At 37.0% G+C, this 26,083-nt stretch overlaps 1 long non-coding RNA gene across 2 annotated transcripts in view; it reads right to left on the bottom strand.

The window, feature by feature from the left end:
- Positions 1-12,642: 12,642 nt before the first annotated feature.
- The window catches only part of LOC137210234 (uncharacterized), a 106,803-nt gene continuing 93,362 nt past the window's right edge, over positions 12,643-26,083 (bottom strand). Inside the window, exons 6-7 of one of the 2 annotated variants that reach the window (XR_010936391.1) lie at positions 25,910-26,010; positions 12,643-13,943 (exon numbers count right to left, since the gene is read on the bottom strand). This is a non-coding gene — a long non-coding RNA (uncharacterized lncRNA). The remainder of the gene's footprint in view (positions 13,944-25,909; positions 26,011-26,083) is intronic. The other variant, XR_010936390.1, reaches the window with a different exon arrangement.

The following is a 26,083-nucleotide window of genomic DNA, read 5'->3' on the forward strand; positions in this document are numbered from 1 at the left end:
GGAGGTACTCAGTGAACTTGGAGGAAAGTGATGCATACCCGAGAGGCCTACAAGTCCTCAAAAGTGTACTTCCTTTCACATAAAGCATGTAATCGACTAAGAACTGATGGAAACAGCTGCCTGCCTCCCTTTCTGCACGGCTACTAGAGACCTAACCTGGAGGCACGTTTTCACGTTGAGATTCCCTATAGCGCTAGAGCTTGTCAGGCGGACCACAACCGCGGCTGCAGAAGCACCTGGTTCAAACAGAACAGACTCATACTTTTTCCCGAGGCATTCTTACAGGGTTGACAGGCCTGTCAAGAGCAGGGAATGTCAGGTAGCTTCAAAGCAGCATGAATGCAGCCTTCAAAATGGGAACGCAAGGCTAGTTCCAGCAGGCCCCCGTTTCCATGGGCACACTCAGCATACACCCCTGTGGTTTCTACCAAGTCTAAAGACACACAGGTTACCCTGTGTTTCCTCCCCTGAATCAATTCCTCGAAGTAGTGTGTTCTGCATCAAGCGAACTGCCTCAACCAAGGAACGCCGCAGCTGCTCCTCTGGGCCTGTGGCTATTCCAAAGCCTGCAGTGTCACAGGAAGAGCAGGACTTAGATAAATGGCAGTTAGAACGCACGCCGACTATCTCTGGGAGTCACGGTGACTTCAGGCAGGAGCTCCTAGATGGAATGCGAAGCCGAGGGTTACTCGGAGTTCAGCTCAGACCAAGGCAATGCGTCAGACTTCGACGCCATGAGGGACGTGCCACAACGGTGTTCGTGAACGTGTGCGAGTGCTGAGGAAGTTAAGCTGCTCCCAAAGAGAGTGCAGTGCGTTTCCCTACGCTCGGCATACACAGAGGGGCTCTAAAGGGCTACGGGCCTGGATGTTGCTTAGCAGACCCAGGTGGGCCTGGGGGTACTCAGTGTTCCTGCCGGGAGCCGGGTGCCCACGCTAGCCTCCTAGGTGTCCAGAAAACTGTGCTGCCATGGAAGTTACCCAGAGCAGAGGCCACCGCCTCATGGAAACTGCTGCACGCCTCCGCTTCTGCACGGCAGGTCAGGGCCTTACTTCCAGGCATCTGTTCATGCTGGGTGTGCCGTTAGCGATACCGCAACGTAAGATGCTGACTTTCTCCTCGAGCAGAGGGACTTCGGGTACGAGGTCCTCGAAGTATTCAAAGCACACTGTTTTCTCATGGCAGCTCACACAAGGGCCATGACAAAGTCGGACTCACCGGAAATGTTGTCCTGAGGCTTTTCCAGGACTCTGGAAATGTAGCTCTCCTCAAGGAACGTACAGTGTGTTGCCCAGCACTCGGCAGGCACAGAGTGCCTCCGAGGGATCAAGCAACGGGTCTCGAAGTGGCTCAGCCGGCCCACGGGGGTCTGGAGGTACTCAGTGAACTTGGAGCGAAAGTGATGCATACCGGAGATGCCTAAGAGTCCTCAAAAGTGTACTTCCTTTCACATCAAGCATATAAGCGACTAAGAACTCATGGAAACAGCTGCCCGCTTCCCTTTCTGCACGGCTACTAGGGGCCTAACCTGGAGGCAAGTTTTCACGTTGAGATTCCCTATAGCGCTAGAGCTTGTCAGGCAGACCACAACCGCGGCCACGGAAGCACCTGGTAAGAAAAAGAATTTCATTCTTTTACATTTACCTGTCCAGTTTTCCCAGCAGCACATATTGAAGAGGCTGTCTTATCTCCATTGTATATTCTCACCTCCTTTATCAAAAATAAGTTGACCATATGTATGTGCGTTTATCTCTGGGCTTTCTATGCTGTTCCATTGATCTATATTTCTGTTTTTGTGCCAGTACCACACTGTCTTGATTATGGTAGCTTTGTAGTATGATCTGAAGTCCGGGAGCCTGATTCCTCCATCTTCATTTTTCTTTATCAAGATTGCTTTGGCTATTCGGGGTCTTTTGTGTTTCTGTACATATTGTGAATTTTTTTGTTCTAGTTCAGTGAAAAATGTCATTTACAGTTTCATAGGGATTGCATTGAATCTGTATATTGCTTTGGGCAGTATCGTCATTTTCAGAATGTTCATTCTTCCACTCCAAGAACGTGGTATATCTCTCCATCACTCAGCTTTAATTTCTTTCACCAGTGTCTTATAGTTTTCTGCATACAGGTCTTTTGTCTCCTTAGGTAGGTTTATTCCTAGGTATTTTATTCTTTTTGTTGCAATGGTAAATGGGAGTGTTTCCTTAATTTCTCTTTCAGATTTTTCATCATTAGAGGCTAGGAATGCAAGAGATTTCTGTGCATTAAGTTTGTAACCTGCTAATTTACCAAATTCATTGATTAGCTCTAGTAGTTTTCTGGTAGCATCTTTAGGATTCTCTATGTATAATATCATGTCATCTGCAAACAGTGCAAGCTTTACTTCTTATTTTCCTATTTGGATTCCTTTCATTTATTTTTCCTCTCTGATTGCTGTGGCTAAAACTTCCAAAAGTATGTTGAATAATAGTGGTAATAGTGGACAATCTTGTCTTGTGTCTGATCTTAGTGGAAATGGTTTCACTTTTTCACCATTGAGAATGATGTTGGCTGTGGGTTTGTCATATGTGGCCTTTATTATGTTCAGGTAAGGTCCCTCTATGCCTACTTTCTGGAGGGTTTTTATCATAAATATGTTTTGAATTTTTTCAAAAGTTTTTTTTTGCATCTATTAAGATGATCATATGGCTTTTCTCCTTCAATTTGTTAACGTGGTTTATCACTGATTGATTTGTATATATTGAAGAATCCTTGCATTCCTGGGATAAACCCTACTTGATCATAGTGTATGATCCTTTTGATGGGCTGTTGGATTCTGTTTGCTAATATTTTGTTATGTTTTTTGCATCTATGTTCATCAGTGATATTGGCCTTTAGTTTTCTTTGTGACATCTTTATCTGGTTTTCATATTAGGGTGATGGTGACATTCTAGAATGAGTTTGGGAGTGTTCCTCCCTCTGCTATATTTTGGAAGAGTTTGAGAAGGATAGGTGTTAGCTCTTCTCTAAATGTTTGATAGTATTTGCCTAGGAAGCCATCTGGCCCTGGGCTTTTGTTTGTTGGAAGATTTTTAATCACAGTCTCCAATTCAGTGCTTGTGATTGGTCTGTTTATATTTCCTATTTCTTTGTGGTTCAGTCTCGGAAGGTGGTGCTTTTCCAAGAATTTCGAAGTCCATTTCTTCCAGGTTGTCTAATTTATTGTCATATAGTTGCTTGTAGCAATCTCTCATGATCCTTTGTATTTCTGCAGTGTCAGTTGTTACTTCTTCATTTTCATTTCTAATTCTATTGATTTGAGTCTTCTTTTTTTTCTTGTTGAGTCTGGCTAATGGTTTATCAATTTTGTTTATCTTCTCAAAGAAGCAGCTTTTAGTTTTATTGATTTTGCTACTGTTTCCTTCATTTCTTTAACATTTATTTCTGATCTGATCTTTATGATTTCTTTCTTCCTGCTAACTTTGGGACTTTTTTGTTTCTCTTTCTCTAATTGCTTTAGGTGTAAGGTTAGGTTGCTTATTTGAGATGTTTCTTGTTCCTTGAGATAGCACTGTATTGCTATAAACTTCCCTCTTAAAACTGCTCTTGCGGCATCCCATAGGTTTTGGGTCTTCATGTTTTCATTGTCATTTGTTTCTAGGTATTTTTTTATTTCCTGTTTGGTTTCTTCAGTGATCTCTTGGTTATTAAGTAGTGTATTGTTTAGCCTCCATGTTTTTGCATTTTTTACAAATTTTTTCCTGAAATTGATATCTAGTCTCATAGTGTTGTGGTCGGAAAAGATACTTGATACGATTTCAATTTCCTTAAATTTACCTAGGCTTGATTTGTGACCCAAGATATGATCTGTCCTGGAGAATGTTCCATGAGGCTTGAGAAAAATATGTATTCTGTTGTTTTTGGATGGAATGTCCTATAAATATCAATTAAGTCCATCTTGTTTAATGTATCATTTAAAGCTTGTGTTTCCTTACTTATTTTCATTTTGGAATATCTGTCCATTGGTGAAAGTGGGGTGTTAAATTCCCCTACTCTGATTGTGTTACTGTTGATTTCCCCTTTTATGACTGTTAGTGTTTGCCTTATGTATTGAGGTGCTCCTATGTTGGGTGCAAAAATATTTACAGTTGTTATATTTTCTTTTTGGATTGATCCCTTGATCATTATGTAATGTCCTTCTTTATCTCTTGTAATTGTCTTTATTTTAAAGTCTATTTTGTCTGATACAAGAATTGCTACTCCTGCTTTCTTTTGATTTCCATTTGCATGGAATATCTTTTTCCATGCCCTCACTTTCAGTCTTTATGTGTCCCTAGGCCTGAAGTGGGTCTCTTGTAGACAGCATATATATGGGTCTTGTTTTTGTATCCATTCAGCCAGTCCATGTCTTTTGGTTGGAGCATTTAATCTATTTACATTTAAGGTAATTATAGATATGTATATTCGTATTCCCATTTTCTAAATTGTTTTGGGTTTGTCATTGTAGGTCTTTCCTTCTCTTGTGTTTCCTACATAGAGAAGTTCCTTTAGCATTCATTGTAAAGCTGGTTTTGTGGTGCTGTGTTCTCTTAGCTTTTACTTGTCTGTAAAGATTTTAGTTTCTCCATTGAATCTGAATGAGATCCGTGCTGGGTAGACTAAATTTGGTTGTAGTTTCTTCCATTTCATCACTTTAAGTATGTCCTGCCACTCCATTCTGGCTTGTAGAGTTTCTGCTGAAAGATCAGCTGTTAACCTTATGGGGATTCTCTTGTATGTTATTTGTTGTTTTTCCCTTGATGCTTTTTTTTTTTAACATCTTTATTGGGGTATAATTGCTTTACAATGGTGTGTTACTTTCTGCTTTATAAAAAAGTGAATCAGTTATACATATACATATGTTCCCATATCTCTTCCCTCTTGCATCTCCCTCCCTCCCACCCTCCCTATCACACCCCTCCAGGCAGTCACAAAGCACCGAGCCGATATCCCTGTGCCATGCGGCTGCTTCCCACTAGCTATCTACCTTACGTTTGTTAGTGTGTATATGTCCATGACTCTCTTTCGCCCTGTCACAGCTCACCCTTCCCCTCCCCATATCCTCAAGTTTGTTCTCCAGTAGGTCTGTGTCTTTATTCCTGTCTTACCCCTGGGTTCTTCATGACATTTTTTTTTCTTCTTAAATTCCATATATATATGTGTTAGCATACAGTATTTGTCTTTCTCTTTCTGACTTACTTCACTCTGTATGACAGACTCTAGGTCTATCCACCTCATTACAAATAGCTCAATTTCGTTTCTTTTTATGGCTGAGTAATATTCCATTGTATATATGTGCCACATCTTCTTTATCCATTCATCCGATGATGGGCACTTAGGTTGTTTCCATCTCTGGGCTATTGTAAATAGAGCTGCAATGAACATTTTGGTACATGACTCTTTTTGAATTTTGGTTTTCTCAGGGTATATGCCCAGTAGTGGGATTGCTGGGTCATATGGTAGTTCTATTTGTAGTTTTTTAAGGAACCTCCATACTGTTCTCCATAGTGGCTGAACCAATTCACATTCCCACCAGCAGTGCAAGAGTGTTCCCTTTTCTCCACACCCTCTCCAGCATTTATTGTTTCTAGATTTTTTGATGATGGCCATTCTGACTGGTGTGAGATGATATCTCATTGCAGTTTTGATTTGCATTTCTCTAATGATTAATGATGTTGAGCATTCTTTCATGTGTTTATTGGCAGTTTTCCCTTGATGCTTTTAATATTTTCTCTTTGCATTTAATTTTTGATAGTTTGAATCATATGTGTCTTGTATTTCTCCTTGGATTTATCTTGTATGGGACTCTCTGCGCTTCCTGGACTTGATTAACTATTTCCTTTCCCATATTAGGGAAATTTTCAGCTATAATCTCTTCAAATATTTTCTCAGTCCCTTTCTTTTTCTCTACTTCTTCTGGAACCCCTATAATTCGAATGTTGGTGCCTTTAATGTTGTCCCAGAGGTCTCTGAGACTGTCCTCAGTTCTTTTCATTCTTTTTTCTTTATTCTTCTCTGCGGTTGTTATTTCCACTATTTTATCTCCCAGGTCACTTATCCATTCTTCTGCCTCATTTATTTCACTATTGATTCCTTCTAGAGCATTTTTAATTTCATTTATTGTGTTGTTCATCATTGTTTGTTCTTCTTTAGTTCTTCTTGGTCCTTGTTGAACATTTTTTGAATTTTCTCCATTGTATTTCCAAGATTTTGGATCATCTTTACTATCATTACTCTGAATTCTTTTTCAGGTAGACTGCCTATTTCCTCTTCATTTGTTTGGTCTGATGGGTTTTTACCTTGCTCCTTCATCTGCTGTGTGTTTCTCTGTCTTCTCAGTTTGCTTAACTTATTGTGTTCGGAGTCTCCTTTTTGCAGGCTGCAGGTTCGGAGTTCCCATGGGTTTTGGTGTCTGCCCCCAGTGACCAAGATTGGTTTAGTGAGTTTTGTAGGCTTCCTGGTGGAGGGGACTGGTGCCTGTGTTCTGTTGGATGAGGCTGGATCTTGTCTTTCTGGTGGGTAGGTCTGTGCCTGGTGGTGTGTTTTGGGGTGTCTGTAACATTATTATAATTTTAGGTTGCCTTTCTCTAATGGGTGGGGTTGTGTTCCTGTATTGCTAGTTGTTTGCATAGGGTGTCCAGCACTGTAGCTTGCTGGTCGTTGAGTGGAGCTGGGTCATAGCATTGAGATGGAGATCTCTGGGAAAGCTTTCGCCATTTGTTATTATGTGGAGCTGGGAGGTCTCTGGTGGCCCAATGTCCTGAACTTGGCTCCCCTACCTCAGAGGCACAGGCCTGACACCCTGCCAGAGCATGATGACCCTGTCAGCCACACAGCTCAGAAGGGAGAAAAAAGGAAGAAGGAAAGAAAGAAAGAAAAATAGAAAAAAAAGAAAGAAAGAGAGAAAGATAAAATAAAAAATAAAATAAAATAAAATAATTAAAAAGTAATAAGAAAAAGAATGAAAGAAGAGAGCAACCAAACCAGCAATGATAACAAGTGCTAAAAATTAAATTAAAAGAAAAAAAACAAGAAATGGTCAGACAGAACCCTAGGACAAATCATAAAAGCAAAGCTATACAGACAAAATCATAGAAAGAAACATACACATACAAACTCACAGACAAAACACACAAAGCAGCATACACATATACACTCAGAAAAACAGATACAGAAATACACACACACACACACATACAGACACACACACACACACACACACACACACACACATATATATATATAATAAAGGCAGAGAGCAGCCTAATCAATAATCAAATCTACATACTATAATAAATTTTAAATACTAAACTAAGATGAACATAATACCAGAAACAAATTAGATGCAGAAAACAAACCCCAATTCTACAGTGGCTCTCAAAGTCCACCTCCTCAATTTGGAATTGTTTGTTTATTCATGTATTCCACAGATGCAGGGTACATCAAGTTGATTGTGGAGATTTAATCCACTGCTCCTGAGGCTGCTGGGAGAGATTTCCCTTTCTCTTCTTTGTTCACACAGCTCCTTGTGTTCAGCTTTGGATTTGGCCCCGCCTCTGTGTGTAGGTCGCCTGAGGGCGTCTTTCGGGAAGTCTGAGGTCTTATGCCAGCATTCAGTAGGTGTTCTGTAGGAGCTGTTCCACATGTAGATGTATTTCTGATGTATTTGTAGGGAGGAAGGTGATCTCCACGTCTTACTCCTCCACCATCTTGGAAGTCCTCTTCTATCTTATTTTTTTGTCTAGTTGAATGGTTGCAAGTAAAAAAAGTATTAATTTCTGACAAAAGGGTTATTTATATAAATCTGTCTTTTTTTCTAATTGACTCTTTATGTAAAACATGGAGTCATTACTATTATGCATTTATTAGTACCTACAACTTTTTATTATGAAGTTATTCACTTAATTTTATCTAATAAATTGTGCTTTGTATTTTTACATTTTAGACAACACTTTTGTCACTCATTCCTAATTTTGTAGTTGTTCCTTTTATCTTTCTCAAGAAAAATTCCTGAATTTCTCTCAAACAAAAGATGTATACTAGTCAGTGTTCTCCAGAGAAACAGGACCAATATATGTCACTTCTCTCTATATTAATCTAAAGGTGGAAGACGGAAAAAAACCTTTACAGACACACCCATAAATAGTATTTAATTAGCTATGTGTGCATCCCTTGGCCCAGACAAGTTGACACAAAATTAACCATCATAGACATACTGTGAGCATATATGTGCATTGAAATCCAAAATGGAAATCCTTTACAGCAGAGGTTCACAGGGGTTTTCTGTAAAACTACAAAAAAAAAAAAAAAAAACCCAAAACAAACCACTTTTTTTTCTGTTCAGTATTTAAGGTTTTGCAGAAAGAATTCAAAATTGAAGATGATATTTATGTATTTATGTAAGAGAGAAAATAAATTTCCTCAAAATTTAATAAAAGTTGAATAAAATTTTGTAATACAAGTTTACTAATGAGAAGAGTTCTTTTCTTAGGGGATAGCATTCCTTGAATTTGGACTCAGAGTTAACGATCCCTATCATCAAAATCATTTGCAAACTGCAAAATTTAATGATGATCTTTTATAAGATTTTACACCTTTCATCTTCGAATATATGTGTCCTGTCACACATCATGCCTAAAAACACTGAGTTTTAACTGCATCTCATCAATTTGCAGTGCACCAAGCATCAGTGCAAAGCGATGCAATCAACACACACACACAAACACACACAAAGTCTCTGAGGCAAATATTCAACCAATGTAGCATAGAAACAACCATAGACAATCCATAAACAAATGGGTATGCCTATGTTCTAATAACTTCATTTATGGACACTGAAATTGGAATTTTATATATTTTAATTCATGACTAAATATTATTATTTTGATTTTTAAATTATTAAAACTGCAAAAAAATTACTTATTTGTGAGTAGTACAAAAAAAGGGGGATGGCTGTATGTGGCCAGTGGGCTGTAGGTTACTGACCCCTGATTTAGAAATAGAGGAATTTCTAATGAATGCCTAATTTTTAAAATCTCTTGTGGGTCATTTGCTATTTTTCTCATATCTCTGCTTCTCTCTGATTTTCATTTCCTGATTCTGTCTACTTATCCAACTCCTCATCCCCTCCTCAAAATCTTTTCCCTTTCCCTCCACTTCCTTCTTAATTTCCTGATTTCCTGTCCTTCATGTTACCTATGCAGTGTACGTTTCATTATGACCTTGCCCCTACTCTTCTTCATAGAACCTTTTTAGCTTTATTGCCCCATTAACTCATTTTTTTCTAGGTCAATATACCAAGAGAGAGAATTTGATTGATCTCATTGATGATTTCATCATACCCATGTCATTCATAAGCCACACATTTGCCTGAGAACTGATTGCCCTTGGATCTAGAATACATCCTCAATTCAACCAGACATGCGGAAATGGTGATGGGGGTCCTGCACCCCTAAATATGTCCATTTCTTGAACATGGACATGTGCTGGACATGTCTGCTTAGAAGGAACCTCATAGTGAGACACACATTTTGAAGCTTGATTCGTCCTAAGAGCCTTTTTGTTTCTTTATACTTACATGTTAAATCTGAGTATGTACTTTCATTTTAAATGATCTACATCACTTTGATTTTAAGTGGGATTTTTCAAATATTTGATGGCTTAATTCAATCTTAGTATTTTTGTCTTTTAATGGATTTTCTGACTTGAGTCTTAGGTCTATTATTTACTCTTGCAGACGAATTTTATAATCATCTTGTTAACTCTCATGAAATTTCATACTGTGATTTTAATTGTAATTGTTTTTAATGTTTTTAGAGTAATTTAGAGAGAAGTGAAATTTCTTACGAAATTTTATCTTCTCATCCGGAAACATAATAGAACTTTTTATTAAAGGCTTTTAAAATACATTTCACCAAAACTTTGTATTTTTTTATATTGGGTACGATTCTGTGGTTTATTTTGATTGTTATTTCTATTTTAAACATGAGGTTTTAACTATAATTTTCAAAATTATTTACAAATTATATATATGAATTGCCATATACATATATGTATGGATTTATATTTTTTCTAGTCATAATAGTCTAAGACCTCCAGAGTAACATGTAATAATAGTAGTGTAACATGCCTCTTATATTTTTTTCACTTTAATAGGAATGCTTTTTATGTTCATTCATTTTTTTATTATTATTCAACAAAAACTTTTGATGTTTGCTATATACTAGAAAATGTCCAAGATTCTTGGGATATATCAGTGAACAATACAGACAAACAGCTTTGAGCTTTTTTTTTTTTTTTTTTTTTTGCTGTACGCGGGCCTCTCACTGTTGTGGCCTCTCCCGTTGCAGAGCACAGGCTCTGGACGTGCAGGCTCAGCGGCCATGGCTCACAGGCCCAGCCGCTCCATGGCACATGGGATCCTCTCGGACCGGGGCACGAACTCACGTCTCCCGCATCAGCAGGTGGACTCTCAACCACTGTGCCACCAGGGAAGCCCTAGCTTTGAGCTTTTGATACTACACTCTAGTGAGGGAGACAGTCAACAACAAGCATAATAAATAGGTAAGCAGTATAGTATCTTAGACATTGATAAATACTGCTGAAGAGAATTAAAAGTAGGGCAAGGTCTAGGGGTTTGAGAAAGAGGAAATGAGTAGAGGGGCTACAGTTTTAAATAGTGGTCACAGTAGATCTGGTGGAGGAGGGATTTTAGTAGAGGCATAAAGTACAATTTCTAACATATTTTCTATAGTCATTGGTCTATTCTGGTTTCTCAATTTGACCTAATTTGATTTCAGCATTTATGTGTGTCTGAAATTTTTTTCATATAATATTATCTTTCAAATTTATTCACAGCAGATTATAATTAGTAGCCGCATGGTTTCTCAGTCTCTTTCAAATCACAAAACTAATAGCCTTTATAAAAACCTGGTTTACATAGAATGTATCTTTGGTCCCTTTAAAGCACTGGATTTAGTTTTCTTATATTGTTTCTTATATATATAATTCTCAATTATAAATATTTTATATTTGGTTAATTGTTATCTTTATTATTAATTACTTTAAACACTTTTCATGCCTGTCATTTTTTTCCAGCTACTTGAATGGTTTACGTAGTTTATTTTTTCTAAAATATTTATTTAAATATAGAGTAGAAGCTCTTAATAATCAATATGAGAACAAAACTAATATGATAGCATTGGATTTTACCCTTTAGAATAAAATATATATCCATGAGTCCATACTGATATAAATTATCAAATAAGAAATTCACACATATTTTCCAAGAAGTATCATTTGGCCACATCTCTCAGGTTTACATATAAAAATATCTCTTATTGTTCTTTAGTTTTGTTTTTCTTTTTTTTGAAACTGAAACTCTGAAAATATTGCTAGATTTATTTGGCTAAAATGTTTTTCTGTAGCTATTTTCATTTTAGTTTAACTGAAAGTTTGTCTTCTTAGAGTTCTCTTCCCTTATAACCAGGCTTTATTTTCAGGCTCTATAAGTCTTTGGGAAAAGTCCAGATCTTTTCTGACCACTTTATGCAAGGCATATTACCGAATTCATAATCATTTTTTTATGGTCCCAATCCCCTGCTGCAACCAGTGACATAAGTTTAAACTGATATTTCTCTCACATCACTGAAGAACAGAATTGGCTCTAAATGCTGACATATCCTGTATAAGAAAAAAAGAAGTAAGCAAGTAGAATCCCAGAAGGAAGAAATAATTAAAACCCATAGACCTACATAGTAAGTTACTTCAGTCACAACAACAATTTACTGTGTTTCTTTCCGTTTTTTTGTTCACATGTTCGCGTGTGAACAGAGTAAAAGGCCACCCATTTCTGCTGCACCACATTTACTCACAGCTTAACTGAAGACAAGATTAATTCTGTAGCAAGGTGGTGATATCACCATTAACAGAAGGTACACAAATTCTTTAAGCACTATAACAAAAATATCAATAAATACTAGTGTCTGAGGCATGTAGGACTGAACAGATTTGTCAAAAAAACAAAAAAATGATAAATAATTTTTCTCAATTTTTACAGACTATTTTCATCAACAACTGTGAGGCCAAAGTGGCCAGAAAATTCACTAAAATAAACTGAAAATCAACTGGGAATCAAATGTGTTGTTAGAATACGTGTAAACAATAGAAAGATTAGTTAAATAACTCTGTGAGACATTTTGTAAACGTGTGAGACAGTTTGTAAATTTAGTCTTAATATTCACAGGGGTCTTCAATAAACATTTTTTGTTGTTATTAAATTAGGGCAAATAACCAAGTCATCAAGAAAGTAGAGAAGGCATTATACTAAGTGAAATAAATCAGAGAAAGACAAACAGTGTATGGCCTCAATTAAATGGAATCTGAAAAGAAAAAACTCATAAAAAGGCATCAAATCAGTGGTTGCCACATGTGGGAGCTGGGGTGTAGGGGAAATATTTGAAGGTGGTCAAAGGGCACAAACTTTTAATTATAAAATAAAAAGTCTTAGGGATGTAATGCACAGCATAATGATTAAAGTTAACAATACTGTTTTGTATATTTGAAAATTGCTAAGAGAGTAAATCTTAAAAGTTCTCTTCACAAAAAAAATGTTGCAACTATGTGAGGTGACAGATGTTAACTAAATTTATTGTGGTAATCATTTCACATTATATGCATGTATCAAATCATTATGTTGTACTCTTTAAACTTATACAATGTTATAGTCAACCACAACTCAGTAAAATTGGGGAGGGAGGGAGTAGAGAAAATACAGAAGCTATCACACTATACCCCCCCAAGAATCAGTGATACAATTAAAAAAGGATTGAGACATTCATTCCCTCTATTCTCTTTTTGGGTGGCTTTTTTTTCCTTTAAATTATATGCAGGAAATGTAAGAAAACATAAGATATCCACTTAACAGAGTTGTATATGAAACAGAAAAAAGATGATCCTTCTCCCATGAATGCATGTTAAATGTGCTTGAGACAAATGCAGATTTTTAGGTCCAAAAATTATCTTATGATCAATTTTCCTTAAGAAATAGTGATATCTAATTTGTCAGAGTTTTACGTTGTTAGGGATAGTAATGATTCTGCATTTGTACAAGCTGGGGGTTAATCCATGCATTTTAATTGTTAGGACAAATAAAAATTTGTATTTATTACACTCATTTCAGAAAACAAATTAACAGTTGAAACAAAATGAAATATTTTAAGCAAAGGATTTACTTACATCAACTAGAGAAACGCAATTATATTTAAACAATAATAGAATTAATGTGAAAATAGTGCTAAAGAAGTATCTTTGCAACTAATCTAGGTAGGTTTGAGTATTGTAATCACTGCAACTGTGTGTCCTTGTGTCTTTGGAGCCCTTCTAGAATGTAGACTTCCACCAGTTCGGGCTTGGCTTCATTCTGACTGGCCCACACGCTTGAGATCTTTCTGTATACACAGGATAGATTCAAAAGAAGTTGTACCAAGAGGAAAACACACTGTGGAAAACCTCTACTTGCAATTGTTAATGTACTAAAGTGACAGAAGTACAAAGGAGAAACAGTTCATAGATTGACACATAATTCAGTAGGAATGGAGAACATGATGTGAAAAGAAGTAAGCATCTAATATATGCAAATGGAGCCCTTGAAATGTTTCAAGGAGAATGTAGAATACAATGGCACATTTTGAGATGAAAAACAATCTCCGCGTATACCTCCCTCTTTTCAACCCCACTTCTTTGCTCTCTGCTTCATGATCCTCTGTCGGATGCCTTCTCTGCACCATCAGGTCTCTTTCAGGGGTTCATCTGCATTCCTATGATTCTCCCAGGAGCACCCTGAGAGCCCAGAGCTGGCAGGTGGCAGGGGACTGAAGCCAGAACTGTTCCACATGCAGCTAGCTGGAAAAGGGGTTAGCATTCATCTCCTGTGTTAAGGGAAACAGAAGGCCAACAGCTAAATATGGTCTGGGTTTGCCTAAGCCTGTGATCACCTGTGGCAAGGAAACAGTCTGAAAAGGCAAAAAACAGTGAGGTTCATCACTACTTGGCCTAACAATGTACATATTCATAATAAAATCAATTTAAAATTCAATGCTCCTTGATAAAGTTTCACGCATACTAAAATTTAACCAGTGCTGGATAGCACTTTACAGTTTTACAAACACATTCACTTATTTTATGGGTCATCATTATTAACCTACTTAAAGATGTAAGTGAAGTTCAGCCCCAGGCAGTAAACCACAATGTACTTGAGAAGCAGTCATTCAGCTTCCTTGTCACCTCACTTCTCGTGTGATTTGTTACCTGCTTACCATGTGATGGTCCTCTGTCACATGCAAGGAATTCAGGGACAGATAAAACACAGCCCTTTTTCCTTGAAGAGTTTACAGTGCCCCAGGGAAAAGAAGAGACGTTGACAGTACTTTAGAATACTGTGTAATATGAAGCTGGCCCAGACAGAGGGGAAGGAAGCTCAGGCACTATCAGAGGACAGATGTTACTCATAGCAGAGTGCATGTGTCTCCAGGAGCAAGGCTTCAATGAAGAAGTGTTACTTGACCTGAATATTAAAAGGCGATTAAAAATTAATAGGTGTGGGCTTCCCTGGTGATGCAGTGTTTGAGAGTCCGCCTGCCGATGCAGGGGACACGGGTTCGTGCGCCGGTCTGGGAAGATCCCACATGCCACGGAGTGGCTAGGCCTGTGATCCATGGCCGCTGAGCCTGTGCGTCCGGAGCCTGTGCTCTGCAACGGGAGAGACCACAACAGTGAGAGGCCCACGTACCACAAAAAAAAAAAATAATAATTAATAGGTGAATGAGAAGGATTGACAGGACAGGGAGATGATGAACCTATAAACATATGCACTGGTGTGTGCTGTAAGACACCCAATTCCTGGCCACAAGAGCACAATAGCAATTGTAGGTTTGGGATGAAGTTGGAAGGAAGGAACAGGTAAGATCAAAGAGGGTCCTATCACAGCTAGCAAGGATTTCAGGTTCGAATCAATATGAACAGACTACTTCTCATTTTAGAAAGACACCTTATATTTTATTTATTTATTTTTTTAGTACTCAGTACTTAATTTTTTTATTTTTCAAAATTTTTATTGAAGCTGATTTGCCATGTTGTGTTAGTTCCAGGTATACAGTAAAGTGATTCAGTGATAAATATTTATACATATATTCTTTTCCATTATAGGTTATTACAAGATATTGAGGATGGTTCCCTGTGCTATACAGTAGGTCCTTGTTGTTTATCTATTTTATATACAGTAATGTGTATCTGTTAATCCCAAACTCCTAATTTATTCCAACTCTCTCATTTTTCTTTGGTAACCATAAATTGGTTTTATGTCTGTGAGTCTATTTCTGTTTTGTAAATGAGTTCATTTGTAGCATTTTTTTAGATTCCACATATAAGCTATATCATATAATATTTCTCTTTGTCTGACTTGCTTCACTTAGTATGATAATATCTAGGTCCATCTGTGTTGCTGCAAATGACATTATTTCACTCTGTTTTTATGGCTGAGTAATATTCCACTGTATATATGTACCACATCTCCTTATAATTTAAAAGAAGGATGGCTTTTAGTGAGATAAGACTCCTCATAGTCTTACAATGAAAGTTAGCATTAAAAGGACTACAGGGGTTAAAAGAAGACATATCCTTTGGTCCCAAGCAATTTACATTTGATTTAAAAAGCAATTTATGTATTTGTACATGCAAGCACACAATCTAGAACAAGAGCAAAAGTAGTATTAAATCTATTAAGTGCTATTAAACTTGTCTGAAATCATTAAAGAAAGCTTCAGAGAGGAGTTCAGCTATAAATGTTGCTAGGATTGTCACTGAAGAGACGAGAGAAAGAATATTTCAGAGGGCAGTATAGACTATAAAAAGCATAGAGTGGAAAATAGAAATTAGATACTTGTAACAAAAGCCCAGGACCAGATGGCTTCACAGGAGAATTCTATCAAACATTTAGAGAAGAGCTAACACCTATCCTTCTCAAACTCTTCCAAAATAGAGCAGAGGGCGGACCATTCCCAAACTCATTCTATGAGTCCACCATCACCCTGATACCAAAATCAGACAAAGATATCACAAAAAAAGAAAACTACAGGCCAATATCACTGATGAATATAGGTGCAAAACTCATCAACAAAATACTAGCAATCAGAATCCAACAGCACATTAAAAGGATCATACAACATGATCAAGTAGAGTTTATCCCAGGAATGCAAGGATTCTTCAATATATGCAAATCAATCAATGTGATAAACCATATTAACAAATTGAAGGAGAAAAACCATATGTTCATCTGGATAGATGCAGAAAAAGCTTTTGACAAAATTCAACACCGATTTATGATAAAAACCCTCCAGGAATCCAAATTGGAAAAGAAGAAGTAAAGCTGTCACTGTTTGCAGAGGACATGATACTATACATAGAGAATTCTAAAGATGCTACCAGAAAACTACTAGAGCTAATCAATGAATTTGGTAAAGCAGCAGGATAAAAAATTAATGCACAGAAATCTCTGGCATTCCTATACACTAATGATGAAAAATCTGAAAGTGAAATCAAGAAAACACTCCCATTGACCATTGCAACAAAAAGAATAAAATATCTAGGAATAATCCTACCTAAGGAGACAAAAGACCTGTATGCAGAAAATTATAAGACACTGATGAAAGAAATTAAAGACGATACAAATAGATGGAGAGATATACCATGTTCTTGGATTGGAAGAATCAACATTGTGAAAATGACTCTACTACCCAAAGCAATCTACAGATTCAATGCAATCCCTATCAAACTACCACTGGCATTTTTCACAGAACTAGAACCAAAAATTTCACAATTTGTATGGAAACACAAAAGACCCCAAATACCCAAAGCAATCTTGAGAACGAAAAACGGAGCTGGAGGAATCAGGCTCCCTGACTTCAGACTATACTACAAAGCTACAGTAATCAAGACAGTATGGTACTGGCACAAAAACAGAAAGATAGATCAATGGAACAGGATAGAAAACCCAGAAACAAACCCATTTCCATAGGGTCACCTTATCTTTGATAAAGGAGGCAGGAATGTACAGTGGAGAAAGGACAGCCTCTTCAATAAGTGGTGCCGGGAAAACTGGACAGGTACATGTCAAAGTATGAGACTAGATCACTCCCTAACACCATGCACAAAAATAAGCTCAAAATGGATTAAAGACCTAAATGTAAGGCCAGAAACTATCAAACTCTTGAGGAAAACATAGGCAGAACACTCTATGACATAAATCACAGCAAGATCCTTTTTGACCTACCTCCTAGAGAAATGGAAATAAAAACAAAAATAAACAAATGGGACCTAATGAAACTTCAAAGCTTTTGCACAGCAAAGGAAACCATAAACAAGACCAAAAGACAACCCTCAGAATGGGAGAAAATATTTGCAAATGAAGCAACTGACAAAGAATTAACCTCCAAAATTTACAAGCAGCTCATGCAGCTCAATAACAAAAAAACAAAACAACCCAATCCAAAAATGGTCAGAAGACCTAAATAGACATTTCTCCAAAGAAGATATACAGAGTGCCAACAAAAACATGAAAGAATGCTCAACATCATTAATCATTAGAGAAATGCAAATCAAAACTACAATGAGATATCATCTCACACCAGTCAGAATGGCCATCATGAAAAAATCTAGAAACAATAAATGCTGGAGAGGGTGTGGAGAAAAGAGAACACTCTTGCACTGCTGTTGGGAATGTGAATTGGTACAGCGACTATGGAGAACAGTATGGAGGTTCCTTAAAAAACTACAAATAAAACTACCATATGACCCAGCAATCCCACTACTGGGCATATACCCTGAGAAAACCATAATTCAGAAAGAGTCATGTACCAAAATGTTCATTGCAGCTCTATTTACAGTAGCCAGGAGATGGAAACAACCTAAGTGTCCATCATAGGATGAATGGATAAAGAAGATGTGGCACATATATACAATGGAATATTAGCCATAAAAAGAAATGAAATTGAGTTATTTGTAGTGAGGTGGATGGACCTAGAGTCTGTCATGGAGAGTGTCATAGAGAGAGTGAAGTCAGAAAGACAAAGACAAATACCGTATACTAACACATATATATGGAATCTAAGAATAAAAAATGTCATGAAGAACCTAAGGGTAAGACGGGAATAAAGTCACAGACCCACTAGAGAATGGACTTGAGGATATGGGGAGGGGGAAGGGTAAGCTGTGACAAAGTGAGAGAGTGGCATGGATATATATACACTACCAAATGTAAAATAGATAGCTAGTGGGAAGCAGCCGCATAGCACATGTAGATCAGCTTGGTGCTTTGGGAGCACCTGGATGGGTGGGATAGGGAGGGTGGGAGGGAGGGAAATGCAAGAGGGAGGAGATATGGGCACATATGTATATGTATAACTGATTCACTTTGTCATAAAGCAGAAACTAACACACCATTGTAAAGCAATTATACTCCAATAAAGATGTAAAAAATAAAAAACAAAAAAACCCTCCAGGAAGTAGGCATAGAGGGAAATTACCTCAACATAATAAAGACCATGTATGACAAACCCATATGCAACATCGTTCTCAACGGTGAAAAATTGAAACCATTTCCATTAAGATCAGACACAAGACAAAATTGCCCACTCTCACTACTATTATTCAACGTAGTTTTGGAATTTTAGCCACAGCAATCAGAGAAGAAAAAGAAATAAAAGGAAACCAAATCAGAAAAGAAGAAGTAAAACTCTCACTGTTTGCAGATGACATGATACTATACAAAGAGATTCCTAAGGATGCTACCAAAAAACTACTAGAGCTAATCAATGAATTTTGTAAATTAGCAGGATACAAAATTAACACACAGAAATCTCTTGCATTCCTATACCCTAATGATGAAAAATCTGAAAGAGAAATTAAGGAAACACTCCCATTTACCATTGCAACAAAAAGAGTAAAATACCTAGGAATAAACCTACCTAGGGATACAAAAGACCTGTATGCAGAAAACTAGAAGACACTGCTGAAAGAAATTAAAGATGATACATGCAGATGGAGAGATATACTGTGTTCTTGGATTGGAAGAATCAACATTGTGAAAATGACTCTACTACCTCAAGCAATCTACAGATTCAATGAAATCCCCATCAAACTACCAATGGCATTTTTCACAGAATTAGAACAAAAAAATTCACAATTTGTATAGAAACACAAAAGACCCCGAATAGCCAAAGCAATTTTTCAGAAAGGAAAACAAAGCTGGAGGAATCAGGCTGGCTGACTTCAGACTATGCTACAAAGCTACAGTAATCAAGACAGTATGGTACTGGCACAAAAACGGAAATATAGATCAATGGAACAGCATAGAAAGCTCAGACATAAACCCACGTACATATGGTCACCTTATCTTTGATAAAGGAGGTGAGAATATACAATGGAGAAGAGATAGCCTCTTCAATAAGTGGTGCTGGGAAAACTGGACAGCTACATGTAAAAGAATGAAATTAGAACAATACCTAATGCCATACAACATAATAAACTCAAAATGGATTAAAGACTTAACTGTAAGGCCAGATACTATACAACTCTTATAGGAAAACATAGGCAGAACACTCTATGACATAAATCACAGCAAGATCCTTTTTGACCCACCTCCTAGAGAAATGGAAATAAAAACAAAAATAAATGGGACCTAATGAAACTTTAAAGCTTAGGCACAGCAAAGGAAACCATAAACAAGACGAAAAGCCAATGCTCAGGATGGGAGAAAATATTTGAAAACGAAGCAACCGACAAAGGATTAATCTCCAAAATTTACAAGCAGCTCATGCAGCTCAGTATCAAAAAAACAAACAACCCAATCAAAAAATGGGCAGAAGACCTAAAGAGACATTTATCCAAAGAAGATATACAGATTGCCAACAAATAAATGAAAGGATACTCAACATCACTAATCATTAGAGAAATGCAAATCAAAACTACAATGAGGTATCATCTCACACCAGTCAGAATGGCCATCATGAAAAAATCTAGAAACAATAAATGCTGGAGAGGGTGTGGAGAAAAGGAAACTCTCTTGCACTGCTGGTGGGAGTGTAAATTGATACAGCCACTATGGAGAACAGTATGGAGCGTCCTTCAAAAACTAAAAATAGTACTACCATATGACCCAGCAATCCCACTACTGGGCATATACCCTGAGAAAACCATAATTCAAAAAGAGTCATGTACCACAATGTTCATTGCAGCTCTATTTACAGTAGCCAGGACATGGAAGCAAACTAAGTGTCCATTGACAGATGAATGGATAAAGAAGATGTGGCACATGTATACAATGGAATATTACTGGGCCATAAAAAGAAATGAAATTGAGTTATTTGTAGTGAGGTAGATGGACCTAGAGTCTGTCATACAGAGTGAAGCAAGTCAGAAGGAGAATAACAAATAGCGTATGCTAACACATATATATGGAATCTAAAAAAAAAAAAATGGTTTTGACGAACTTAGGGGCAGGATAGGAATAAAGTCGCAGATGTAGAGAATGGACTTGAGGACACGGGGAGGGGGAAGAGTAAGCTGGGATGAAGTGAGAGAGTGGCATGGACATATATACACTACCAAATGTAAAATAGATAACTAGTGGGAAACAGCCACATAGCACAGGGAGATAGTTCAGTTCGCTGCTTTTTGTCTACCTACAGGGTGGGATAGGGAGTGTGGGAGGGAGATGCAAGAGGGAGGAGATATGCGGATATATGTATATGTATAGCTGCTTCACTTTGTTATAAAGCAGAAATTAACACACCATTGTAAAGCAATTGTACTCCAATAAAGATGTTTAAAAAAATACATTGTTGTGCTTGCAACCATGAGAAAATCATTGCAGCTGGAAAGATAAGCGACAGATAGGTGCAAACCCTGCTTGGTTGTCATAATAGGACCCCAAATTTCTCACCAATAGGAACTGCAATGTTAGCCTGTCTGTGAGAAAGACATGTATTTCTTCAATATTTCATGAAAATATTATCGATATTTTTAGGCATGATCATTACAGTCAAAATTAAATTCAAAAAAAAGAGAGAAAGATAAGGATAAAGATTAAAAAAATTACGAACGCTTTTTATTTTAGAGTGGACGTGACGTACAAAGCAGGTACTATAGCAGTTAACTGATACTTATAACTCTAAGACCATTCAGGATATATGAGGAATGATGGGAAATAGGCATAGGCAAATGTTTGGCAAAGATGTTTCTTCAAATTCTCTGCCTCCAAACTGATGATTCCTCCCCTGTGAAGACATTGTTTACATGCAAAGCCAGAGGTCGTAACAAAGGTCAACTGTGTGCCGTGCAGTTATTCAGATTTTATATTCTTTCTCGCTCAGTAGCAATACCACTGGCTGGATATAGGGATAGAAATGTGCCTGAGGTTTTGATTGACAGGTTTGGAGCTTGGTTTCCCTTGAGGAATTCTCTTCCTATAAGTCTTTGTTTTCCTGGCATTTTACACATTATACCATAATGCTCATCAGAAAATTCATATCAGATCTAACTACTGGCACTTGACTGTAAAGTTTTATATTTAAAAGATGCTGTTTGGCTGTTTACAATATACAAATGCCAGTTTATTTCTCTGGGAAGGGTCACAGAGAAAAAAACAGTAATTTTCTTTCACTGACATCAGGGGAAACTGCTTCCTGCTAGATCAATGCATAAAAATTCAGTTTTAATGACTTTGTAGTACCTTAGCCCTGACATCTGTATATTTAGAAATGAGTGTGCAAAACCTTCAGCATTTTAAAAATGAAAAGAAAAAAGTGATTTAATTATGAGTAGTGTATACAATATTATGATTATTATTGCTAGAGATAATAACACCAAGAGATGGTCCAAAGACAAATGAATACATATTTTTCCAATTTTTATGTTAATAAGGTAATTTAAGTAAATTCAAACCTGGTATTCTCTGCAGAGCAGTACATTATTCTCTATACACACAAATAATTATGAAAGGATTAGTCAGTTGTAGGAATTTATTACGTATAGTATTCTGCCTTGATTTATCATTCAATGAAGTATTAAAAGGCAGCTTATGGAGAAAGGAATATTTCAAATTATGGACTTATAAATACTCTGCAAACCATTGCTTTTGATGAACTGATTTCCTGATCAGAGCAATCTTGTATAAATTTTGATCATTTTATATTTTTTCCGTCTGTATTTCTTTCAAGTTCAAGTCTGGATAGCTTGAGTTTGTTGCTTGTCCCCCATTAAATTGCCTGAACTCTATCTCAAAGCCCGAACCATGCTTATGTTACATAACACCCAAGGGGAAATGTGTTTCCTGTGGGGACTCAGTTAAAAAGATGCCTTTTCCACATAAAGATCTTTAATATTTCTGAAATCACATTTTCCCTGAATGTTAAAATCTGCTTTCCATTACACTCTAATGGTAAAAGTTTTTGCATGGGCATCTGTGGTCCAAAGGTTGCCTCAGCAGGGTCACATACAGTCTCTCAAAGTAAACCTGAGGAGCCGCTCACGAGGCCGGCCCACCAAGCCACCCTCCGCAGAGGCAGTAGCAAGCTGGGCTGATCAACCACCGGCACAGATCAAACCACCAGCATAGGAGTTCTCACTGCGCTGCAGCACTTCTTAGCAAATGGTTTGTAAGTAAGTCCACATTCCCAAAGACAACACATTGAAAAATGTATATGTTTAGGAGTGAAAGGTGAAGAAAAGAAAGCCAGTACATGAGGTACCTAGAGCTGTCAAATGCATAGAGCAGAAGGAAGGAGAATGGTTTGCAGAGGTTGGAATCAGGAGGGAAGAAGGGAGAAATATTGTTGACCGGGTACAAGACGGGACGCTGAAAAGAAATCTGGAGATGGATAGTGGTGACTTGCACAACCATGTGCAAACTTTATGTTATATACATCTCGCCACAATTTTTTTTAAAGACTTGTTAAAAACAACAAAAAAGAAGAAAGCAAATAAGAGATAGTCATAATGATTGCACTCGATCAACTGCTTAATTTGTATCTTACCCAAATCTAAAATGTTATTCTTTTGTTTGTTTTTCATAATTGTCCAAGTTGGTTCCCCTTCTGAGGTGAGAAAAATAGTGAATTTGCTAATGATTTCTCTCATAGGCATCTATATCTTCTGCATTTTTGAGAACCTTTTACAAGTCCCTAAGTTGCTCGCACAACCCTCAGACACTGTGATGCTTCAGGCCCTAGAGAAGGATGCTAAGTGTCTACCATGTTTGCGGTCTCAAGGTACCATTCCTTATAAAAGCTCAGGAAATAGCTAGGTGGCTTGCAGAACTAACCACCATGACGGTTCTCTCTGGTTGAGGGGTTGGCACTTTAATTTCCTATGGTGACAGTTTCCTTTGCTGAGAGCTGCAAGGTGTCAGGACCTATGGTTTCTAAAACCTGGAGGACTGGGCTATGGCATATGCAGTGGAAATGCTGCTCCACAATCCAGATAAGTAGACCCACTTCTTCCTGAGTGATGTTAGCTGTCTACACCACAAATGGAGCCATTGAAATAGTTAGATATTATCTGAACTCATTAATATTCTGCTATGAAGTTTGTTACTAGGCAATTATGATTAAAACAGACAAATCTTCAGTCTCTTGAAAACTATGCTTAATGACACTTGCAAGTAGAAATTTGTTTCTTCTATTTATGGACAAATATTAAAACCAGACCTTCTGATTTTCAAAGAAAATCAGCCATAATGCAATCACACATATGTAAATATTAAACATATACATAAACCAGAAAGACAATTCATGTTTGATTGTGGCAGGAATGGATTATGATTCTTTTGTAATCTTTCCTTGGAAAAAATGATTATCCAAAGAATAAATTCACAAGTTCTAATTTTAGTTCCTCTTCATCATCAAGAGAAAAGGTGATTAACTATTTAGCATTCAGAGCTCCCTATGGCGTAGTTATCATGCCCATTACTAAATGAGGAAAAATCACTCAGAAGGATTAAATAAAATTGCCTAAGCACAGCTAGACAGGAGCACAAACAGGATTCACGCTTGTGTCCGACTTAAAACATATTCTCTTTTACTTCCTTATGTTTCCTCTCAATCAATAATTATTAAGATTGTATTATATGAAGGATACTGTAAAGGGCCTTCATAGGCTAGAAACAAACATAAGCTCCTGTCTTTCTGTGGATTAACTGATAGAGCAAATGTACTGATATAGTGATGCAGTCTTTATATATGTAGAAGAGGCCTGATCATTAAGACTAGAATGTTCCAGGGAAGTCTTCAAGTGAAACTAGGAAAGGAGCAGGTGAATAACTCCTGACTGGAGAGAGCATGTTCATAGCTGAGCAGGTCAGAGAGCTGCTGCCTTGCATCCTTCAGAATCATCACAGACACAAGAAACACAATCTTACATGGAGTGGATAATAAGTAGATAGTTATTGAATTAATGGACAAGAGGACTAATTAATAAAGTCATTTGGCTGGAGTAAAAGTTTTATGTAGAAAAATAAAAGCAAAGATAAAATTAGGAGGATAAAGAAAGGGAGCATGTAGAATGGTTTCACGGCAAGAATATGGGCTTTGAACTCTATCCTCTAGAAAATGGGAGAGGTCACATAAATGGGATGATAAAAGACAGAGTGGATATGTTGTCTAGGAAGAATTGGAAGGGGAGAGATTGGTGAGAAATAGACAATAGCCCAGGTGTGAGATAATGAGAACCTGGGCTGGGGGGATGGGCAGTGGGGAATTTACAGGATTATCTTTACTTGTGAATAATGGAAACCTATTTCAAGAATAAGTATGGCAAATATATTCCAACAAAATGGATAAATCACTGTTAACAAATTTCTCTTACAATTGAAGATAAAAAAAAATACTGGTGTGAATAAATTTATTTAAATTTTAAGATGTATATTTTAAAGCAGTTTCATTATTTGACTGATATTTACCATTCAAATAATTAGTTGTCCATATCATTTTGCATATACAATAACTCATACCCAATCTGCTGACAAAACCTTATGGAGTCTACACTGAAAAACTGCATCAGCCTTTTCAATTAATTTAATAAGGCACTTGCTCTTCACATTTTAAAGAAAAAAATATAACAAAACCCTAGCCCAAGAAAATAATCTTTTGCTTGGGCATTTGTAAAATAAAAATTAAAAAAAAATAATGAACATCTTTTGGCTTTCTCTAACTCTTTTTTACTTTGAAAGAGAACAATAAGAAAAGTCCAGAATTGTAAGTTCATCCATTATTTGGACTGAATATAATTTCATCCTTAAGTGAGTATTGTTATTAATCCTGGCCTCCTACTATAATCAAAATAAAGCATATTGGTTACCTGCTAGGAGTCAAGTCTGACGCCACAGTACAAGTGCACTGGATTGTTCTTTGGGCACCCAGGGTAAACTAACACCCAAAAGTCATCCCAAGTTGCCCTTCAAAATCACTTGCAGCTATTCGTTATTTAATCCCCACAGCAATGCTTTTGTGACAAAGGTCAGGATCTCTTTGTAGGCAACCAGGTGGCTGAGGCAAGTGACACAAATGTCAGAGTTTTAGGGCTTCATCCAGCAGCTCAATTTTCATCTCTCTGTTTATTAGACCAAAGTAATAAGGCTTAACCCAACTATGTATTCAAAATGCATCATCTTAAAAGATAGATGTCTTGACTGCAATAAATTTTTTTAAAACCAAAAAATAAATAAAGTGATGTTTCATACAGCTGGGGAGTTTGAGTTTATAGAAAAGTATTTGTTAACACAATAGCGATCTTAGCATTAAGAGCTTATATTTCTTAAAAGCTCTTCAGAGCTTAGAATACTCACCAATACACTGGGACGGATCGCGTATAAACGAGCCTACTTCCTACTTTGTTCATCTTTTGTTTTAAATGTTAATCCACAAAAGAAGCAGAGTGAAGTGTTTTCTATGAGAAAAGTATAAAAGCTGAGTTTATGAATATAAAAAATAAAGACTAGTATAACAACCAGCCCTGAAAT

The sequence above is a fragment of the Pseudorca crassidens genome, chromosome 17 (genome assembly GCF_039906515.1).
Source record: "Pseudorca crassidens isolate mPseCra1 chromosome 17, mPseCra1.hap1, whole genome shotgun sequence".
Lineage (NCBI taxonomy): Eukaryota > Metazoa > Chordata > Mammalia > Artiodactyla > Delphinidae > Pseudorca > Pseudorca crassidens.